This window comes from Mytilus californianus, unplaced genomic scaffold (genome assembly GCF_021869535.1).
Source record: "Mytilus californianus isolate M0D057914Y unplaced genomic scaffold, xbMytCali1.0.p SCAF_3, whole genome shotgun sequence".
Lineage (NCBI taxonomy): Eukaryota > Metazoa > Mollusca > Bivalvia > Mytilida > Mytilidae > Mytilus > Mytilus californianus.
This window is the reverse complement of record NW_026262679.1, coordinates 27,717,064-27,726,736: the sequence shown is the minus strand read 5'-3', so window position 1 is coordinate 27,726,736 and position 9,673 is coordinate 27,717,064.

Below are 9,673 nucleotides of genomic sequence, written 5' to 3'. Positions count from 1 at the left end.
CTCCATGCTACAGGTTGTGCTAAATTATCAGATTTTGTAAAGATTATACATGGAAAAACTAATGTATAAAGATAAAAAGAAAACTATAGAGTTTGAAAACAAAATATAAGAAGAGAGCTCCTATACTGTGCATTCAGGAAATAAAAATATTAACTGTGGATTCTTTTTCTTGCTTTAAAACAAAATACACTTTACAATCCTTTAAAAAAATTACATTATCTGATTTATCCACTCTTATACGGCTGAGTTACGAAAAACGAAATATTTGCTGTTATTACATCAGTACTGGACGGATTTATGGCCCTTTTACAAACATTGTTTCCTGAATTTGGTACTCATGGCAGACAGGGACGGATCCAGCCATTTTTAAAAGGGGGGTTCCCAACCCAGGATAAGGGGGGGTTCCAACTATATGTCCCCATTCAAATGCATTGATCGTCAAAAAAAGGGGGGTTCCAACCCCCGGACCCCCACCCCCTGAATCCGCCACTGATGGCAGATATCTCTTGTCGTTGTAAAATATATTCGTTGTTTGTCTAGATTATTTGTGATAAATATGTCGAGATATGAAATAGACAAGTTTTTAATTGCTGAAGACTATATCTTGACTTCTAGATCTCCTTTTTGGGCGTTGTTTTCCATCGACATGTACACAATATCTGCATTAATTTATTTTTTTTATGTCTAATTGTCCCTTAAAAACCGAATAGCACATTATGGTTTAAACTCTCATTCACTAGTGACATGACAGAAACGGAATATATGCTAATCTGCCACAGTACACCAGTTTTTGTTTCATTGACACAAATAAGAACTTACCTTTTGCCGTAATCAAAAGGATCCCACCTACAAAAGACAAACATATAAAATAGTCCCCGTCGTATGGCGTTTACATACCTCATTTAATATGTTAACACGTTACGCTCGTGCATGTTCATACTATACGAACTTCATTAACAGGGGTGTGCTCCATACACAAACACTGCTTCAACAGAGTTCAGAGGAAAACAAATCTAATCGACACAACTTAAATTTTACGATCACAATAACGAATTGGTTGACCGATACAATGTGTTTGTGTCTCAACTCAGTAGTGACATGTTTTCAATTAATTACCAGAAAAGTCGTCTGGTCTGTTAATTTACCGATTGTGTCTTTTTTGACTGATTGTGGATTGTCATGGAGGTTACTGGATGCAAAGCAAACAATTCTTACCCTTTCGACAACGCAGTCTTGTTCCTATTAGAGTTCATTCAGTCGCCGCCTTTTTTTTATATCATGATTTGTATCTTCTTAATTTATTTACAGATTTGAACATCGGTAAACTTCTTTTGCCTCAGATTTATTATAGTTTGACTAGTATAATAAAGTAGCAGTTGAATATCTCTTTTTTACTGTTCTATATTTAAACATTTCCTAACTTAGTGTATTGCCAGCGAAAAGTAACATTGTTGATAACTAATCATCACTGAAAAAACTATATGATTGCATAGGATACTCCAAAATCTCCTGTTGGTTATAATTTTATATATAATAGTGATCAAATTACAATAAATACCTGTTGTTCCCTAATCAGGAATCATTAGAAACATATATGTTTTGTTTAGATTTCTGCTTTTTAAAAAATGGATATCCTGACCCTGACCCTGACGAATAGTAACCATTATACCATGTTGATCTTTTAGTTCTGTCAAAATATCAGTAATTTAAGAGGTGAGATACCATATCCTTACATACTATAACATCAATGAAAGGAGGAAAGAATAAAAAACAAAATAAATAAAATAACTTGATATTGTTCAGTCAGAGAAATTTTTCAGAAACTTTAATATGCTTCACAATAGGAACACTCTCATACAGGCATAATTTACATGCGATATAAATTTTACTGGAAAATATTAATAACCCATTTTCTGCGTGTGGTTTTTTTTTTAGACACTAATTACACGGTGTAATTGAATTATTCCACATTTCATACCGACTCAATTTGAATATATCAGCCTTGCTAAAATTTTACGGACGCCATCACGAGTTAGTTGACGTTATGAAATATTTGTTTCAAGGATGACGACGGATATGTTCTAATTGTTGTTACCACAATCCCAGATTTTTTCCTAGAATGTGAACTACCAAATAAGACTTATCTAATAATAATCTTTCAATCAGTTTATTTGAGGTCTGGAGCTGGCATGTCAGTAACTGCTAGTAGTCCTTTGTTAATTTATGTATCATTGTTATTTTACTTAGTTTCTTTTGTTACCTATTCTGACATCGGACTGGGACTATGCGTATTGCTGTGTGTTTGTTTAATCTACATTGGCTAGAGGTATAGGGGGAGGGTTGAGATCTCACCAAACATGTTTAACCCCGCCGCATTTTTGCGCCTGTCCCAAGTCAGAAGCCTCTGACCTTTGTTAGTCTTATATTTTTTTTTTTAATTTTAGTTCATTTATATGTTTAGGAGTTTAGTATGACTTCCATTTTCACTGAACTAGTACACATTTTTGTTTAGGGGCCAGCTGAAGTCCGCCTCCGGGTGAGGGATTTTCTCGCTGTGTTGAAGACCCATTGGTGGCCTTCGGTTGTTTTTTACTCTTTGAACGGGTTGTTGTCTCTTTGACACATTCCCCATTTCCTTTCTCTATTTTATTATCACCGGTTTTGAACTTATATGAGCAAGCGACGGGTGCCACATGTGAAGCAGTATCTGCTTACCAATCCGAAGTTCCTATGATCACCCCTGTGATTTTTTGGTGGGTTTCGTGTTGCTCAATCTTAAGTTTTCTATGTTGTGGTTTGTGAACTGTTGTTTGTCATGTCGTCGTTTTTCGTTTTTTGCCATGGCATTGTCAGTTTTGTTTTCTACTTATGAGTTTGATCATCCCTTTGGTATCTTTCGCCTCTCTTTTTTCAATCTCTGATGACAGTAGCTACTTATGTATTCAGAACGAATAGTATACATCGTCACTTCATTAATACCAATGAGCCAGAAAATAAAGCAAAACCGAAATAACAGAGCCTGCTTCATAACTGAACTTGCACTTATAAATGAGAAATCGATAGATGATTCTACCAAAAAATTTTATAACAAACGTGATGAGCTTAGTTTTTAATGAATTAAGAAAAGAATGAATTTAAATGTTCCAGCAGTATTCCAGCAGCGCCTGCATATAGAGTAAGAGCTTGCGTTGCATATCATGATTTCCTTGCTACTTACAATGGAGCTATTAGATTAATGATTCAAGTTGGTAAAGTTGAAGTCATTCCTTAGAACATTTTACATACGTAATCACGAAGTGGTTGGTTGTTATGGAATTTGTGTTCCTTCCTGTTGTCCTCGATTGTCATCACCGATTGAGACTTATCACCAAGTGTGTCCTTTCCATGAGAATAATGACAGATGCCACTAGATGAGAAAAATCTTCTTACCCTTCCGGAGTAACTGAGATAACCCCCAGTCAAGTTCGTATGCTCAGTCTTTTAGTTTTCTATGTAGTGTTTTGTAGATTTATTTGTCTTTTCGTCGTCTTTTGACATTGTTTGACATGACGTTGTCCGATCCTCTTCTACTAATCATATCTGAATATCTAGTATGTATCTTTCGCCTCCATGATATTTTGTTCTTAATTTCAAGCCACATTCTGTTTAAAAATCTGGAAGGTTTGTACATGGTTGGTAATGCGCTCTTGGAAATCAGTTTCGGAATAATTATGAGAGAAGATAGCTCTTATAAAAAAACTTTCAGAAATATAAAAAGAACAATTGGGATCAGAAACTTGTTTTCTTGCTATGCAACAATAGATTTTAATAATAATAATAATTATGATAATAATTCTTTATTTAAAGACGGTTACACAGTTAGCTATAAAACTATTCTTCCCTGTGGCCCTTATGAAATGTATTGAAATATAACAAACAAACAATTATACAATAATCAAACACACACACACATAAGAACAATCAAATAAGAAATTGTTATGAAATATACAATTTTCAAAACAGGTAAAAATGATGAACTCATATAGTATTGGCATCTATAAAATTACCTCAAGAACATTTAAAGTTTTAGTAAGTGTGTGAAAAAATTATTATTCATATAAAATTACACAGCTTCTTAATGTTCCAACAAGTACTTTTTCAAATCCCTTTGCCACATATCAGTCCCTCTGGTTAGGTGTCGGGCGGATATGAGAGTCGTTTGACTAAATTAAAACTATGGTGCAATAAATATAATCTTTATTCAGCACATAAACAATAGCCATATATTAAAAAAACGTTTTAGAATGAATTTACAAACAAATTAACTATTGTTCACACCTTCATACATATACATTTTATTTCGGCCCTTTTAAATGACATTTCTGTAGTGAATCAAATGAAAATGAAATTATAAAAATTGAGGAGAGGGCTCTGAGATTTATATACAACGATTATCCTTCAAATTATGATCAATTGCAGGTTATAACTCAGATGCCCTCTCTTAAAATTTGACTCATTAGAGCGACGGCATTAGAGACTTTTAAAATCATATGCGACCAAGTTATGAATTTGTCACTATAAATATAAATACAAAAAGTATAATTATGATATGAAAAGAAACACAGTATAATCAATTTTGAAATTCTGGAATATGGCAATTGTTTTTCACTTGTTCTGTTGACTGATATCGTTTGATTTTGTCAGTTATTATGGACGTCCCTTTTTTGGATTATCCTTGGAGTTTGGTAATTTTGTAATGTGTCGGTTGCAGATGAAATAAAAACCAGGACATTTATAAAGCGTTGAGATTTTTAAAATTGAACATTATTTTTACAAAATATGCCTGCCATCTTGTTTCTGATACTAACTTTGCATTTTTAATTAGATGTTTTTATTGTTGTAACTATGTTTTATTGTAGGATAAAACTCCTGTGAGTTTATGTTTCTATTTAAAACCGACTTTGAATCAAATTAACTTATATTATATAGGTATGGTCACTTGAACCGATGGACGTGTCAAAGCATCATTTGAACTTTAAAACTGTGACCAGATTTTATTTTATAGCTACCAAAATGCTAGATTTATCTAATCATTTTTCATAAATTTTCAACTATAATTATTTAAATACCAGAGCAATTTAAAAATGACTGAAGTTCATCCATCAAGGTTTTATGGCATAGATTTGGCAACATAATGGCATATTTTGTTCAATCAAATTATGATTTCTTACAGATTGCTCAAAACAGCAATTTAGAAAGATTTTGATAAGCTTAGTATATCTTCGGAATGTTTAGGAAGAACACTCCAAACCATTTTAAATGAAAAGCTGTTTATTGCGTTTGCTTTCAGATGTAAATTGTTTCGTTTTTGTTTTGAATGTCCTTCAAAAATCAACGATATCTTCGTTAAACTTTAGCAATATCTTCTCAACAACAATATCCTGTCTGCAACAGCAATATATAGAGTGAAAAAAGCATTAAAATGATAACATGTAAGTTTTTGATATTTTGTTTTCTACATACCCTATTTCTTGGGAGTTTTGTACTACATTTTTCGAGTCTCTTCTCTGAAGTAAACAAAAAATGAAGAATACTTAATTATACACAACAATTATCAATACAATTGTAAAAGAGAGGCGAGACATAACAACGGGACATTCAAACTCATAATTCTAAAATAAACACTCCGAACAACAAACTAGTTGACTAGGAAAAAAATTAATTTCAACAAATGTATGCTACAGATTTCCGTGCGCACAGCACGTATTTCCGGAATATTCCGCATATATATATGTGTTGATAACCAAATGTTTTGGAAACCTTAAATATCAAACTTTTGAGAGCATAAAAACTGAAACGGTCTTCACAGAACATTGAAAACCTTCTAAGGTCAACTTTGATTGAAAGGGTTGCAACCTAAGTTTTGTACAATCATATGATTAATAAAATGTAATTAATATTATGTCAATGCCAAAGTATTGCCTACTCGGCGGTTGAAACCTTCGGTACTGCCACCAGTTTGTGGGAAAAAAGTATAAACACGATGTCTGTGCGCATGGCAGGTTTTACTTGGAAATCCTAAAATAGGTACTCTCGAGACAAAATATCTGGAAAGCTCAAAATTCAAAACGTTCGACAGCATAAAAATCAAAAGGACATAAACTAATTCCGATAGACCTGTAAGGTCAACTTTGTCTGACGAAGCTGAAATCTTAATTTGAGTGCATGTACGTCATAAATGAATTGGAAATTTACACTCAATCGAAACATTGATACCATACCACTGCACCGGCTACTTTAAAGATGACATTTTCGAGAACTGATTAAAAGAAAGACTGATGATTTTTCCATGAATACGAAATGCATTTCTGAAAAAAGTCTTCATAATGCCCTCTCGAGGCGAAAGTTTGAAAAACCAAAAATATAAAACGATTGACAGTATCAAAAAGAGTAGAAACAGAACACGCAAAACAGTCTTAGGTCAATTTTGTTTGAAGGAATTCCAAAAGAGATAATCAATCATTGATAAACTGAAAACTATTGACACAAAATCGGGCACTCTAGTCAAAACAGTGGCGTTACCGTCCAAAAACGTATGATACCAATGTATGTGGGACTGACGCGTGTTTCATTTATACCCTTCATCATGGACGCTTGAGACCATAAGTTTGGAAAGCCGAAATTTAAGGAACAATTTAGAGAAAAAATCAAAATGATGGAAATTAAAATAAGTACTAAATCCATACCTCTTGATCATTTTTCATTGGCCTGCATTCAATGGCAGCTACCAAGAGTACAAGTGCGTATACAATCCTCATTTTTCTAACAACAACAAAACAAATAATGATAAATAATGATAAAAATAACAATATGTTTGGGAGCTTTCAACGATCACAGCCATTCCTTATTTGCATCTTTCTGATTCAATTCATCATTGTTATTGTCCTGACATCTCTCAGATCGTATCAAACAAACAGGACAATAATAAAGAAGATTTATGGTACGTGCAACACGAATAAATAAACGCCATTTATTATATTACATGTATCTACCAGTGATAGGTAATGGAGAGTGATCGTTGTGAACGAAATATAACGACTCGACTATTCAAATTCTATCAATGTAGAACGAAACAAATATAAAGAAAACTTTTCTATTTTGTAAATTTGTAAAATTTTATTATTTGTCTGAAATCGTAAATTAAATTTTCTATTTGATCAGTCAAATGAATAATTTAGCGCCATATTTTGACCATTCAAGTAATGGGGTGTTCATGGTGAACGAAGTGTTTCGTGGCGAAAGAAATATGACGAGTGGATAATTCGAGTTATAACAATAGTGACGGGACAAATACAAAAAAAGCTTTTATTTAAGTCATTTAGGCGTCTTGATGTAAACCTTTAAAAATGTAGGTTGGAATAATTAGAAGGCCAGGTTTCCTTGTCTGTTTAATCGTATTGCAATCATGATTTCAATTAAAAAAATGAAATTTAAGTGAAAGGATGCTTCCTGCTGAATAACAAAAATAATTCTTTCAAAAATGTATTCGAAAGCCTTCGGCAGATTCCAGTAACCTCATCAAATGTTTGATATCCGAATGTGATAAATGAAGACTTTTCCAAAAATATCGAAATATAACGTGTAACTTATCAGATTACACAAAAATATGAATTAATGAAAAATGTAGAAATAACAGGATTTGAACATTTTTTATTTGAACTGTTAAAGTGAAACGTCACAAAACTTGATTTAAACATCGCTTCTAACCTTGTTGCTTGATTTCCAAATCCTTGTGTCAATTCTGATATATCACGGTTTTCATACTGGCCTTTACCATAATTCCTGACACGTTGCAAATTCGAGTTAATTGAGGTTTGAAATTAACTATAATAACTGTGGTACGACATGCTTTTGACTTTTCGCATATATAATAATCGTGAGAAGAGTGACTAAAATGCAGATTAAATGACACTTCACTCGTTCCAACTTCTTCACATATACCTTCACTTCTTTCATTCGACTTTTCTTTGATTCTATTTTTAATTGTATAATTTATGTAATTAAAAGCACACATTCAAAATAAAGGAAAAATTAAATTTACGAAATTAAGACAGACGTCTAAGGAGGAAATCGGATGTAAGAACTATGTTGTTTGATTAGATATGTTATAAATGGTGCCCTCTACTCTGATTTTGGTGGACTATAAGAGTAAAGGGTATCACTTATATACATACATTACCGTAATCTTTAAATCGTATGGACAAGAGCAACAAAAAAAAACGTTGAAAGAGGGAAGATAAGTTAAAACATCAAAGAAAATTTACTGTTAAAATATATCTATTTTTTAAAATAAAAAAGGGGGCATGCCACAAGCGCCTGTGATTCATTACATAGGAAGATATGTATTTGCGTCAATATTATTAGCGTACCTCGTACACATTACGTTATTTAAGTTCATGATCAAAAGTTAAGAAACAGTATTACTTACTGAATGCTTCATATATTAAACATGCTATTTGATGTTTAAAAAACATTTCACACAATACAGGATCTAATATATAATTATTTAAGTGTTTGGTAGTGAGATTTGGAAATTGTAATCAACCTTTCGCGAAATCTCCATAAATTTGACTCCTAAAGGTTAACACGCAAGGTTTCATGGTCAGAACAATATGCATCCTACATAAAATAATATTAATTTAAATTTAACTATTTTGAAATTACTTATAATCGTTAATCATGATATTTATTCTTTTTAAGTCGATATGTCAGTAACTTATTATCACAATTTACTGTATCAGTATGATAATTTCATCTTTCATAGGTTGAATCAGTGCTTTAACATTTAAAATTAAAATTGAATTAATGTTTGACTACCGCTGTACTCATGCAAAAACGATAATTTGGAATAACGTTGTGAGGAAGGCCACAAACTAGTTGAAACGGATTAAATGAATTTAGTATAAAAACATAACAAAATCTTCATGAAACAAGTCACTTGGCTCTGAACTAGCTTTCAGTAACTATGAGTACTCTTAAATCGGTTCTTTGTGTTTTTGTGTTTTTGTTAGGTTTTTGAAATGCACGAAAACATCTTATAAAAAACATATTTTATAGATTTGATAAAGATAACACGTGAGTGATAAGATGATTGAAAAACTTCTTGATTTTGGTGCCAATCTGAAATGCGAAATGTCTTCCACTGTGGAACATGGTTTCAGATAGGGCTCTATGGCAAAAACTAATTAACAGTATTTTCTTGGTAACCGCTGTATAGCATGAAGTAAAACACGAAAGGTTACTAAGAAGAGACTTTTTATGTTTTTGCCATAGAGCCCTATCTGAAATCTGTAATGTTGATCTTCCAAAATATGTTACAATACACATAGTCATGAGGATTTAAATTGTACTGCTTCAAATATTGTGTATGGTATTGAATGTGCTCTTTGTGGACTGATCTACGTCGGGGAAACTCGACAAAGACTCAATTTTAGAATGAATGACCATCGGTCTAATGTTAATGATCCTAATAACAACAAATTTCTCTATAAACATTTTAATCAACCTGACCATTCTGTTGTTTCAATGAAAGTCCGGATTATAGAGAAAATATATCATTCAACAAATGACCCCATATTGAGTACACCATATCGTCTACAAAGAGAAGACTTTTGGATGAGAGAGTTGGGAACAG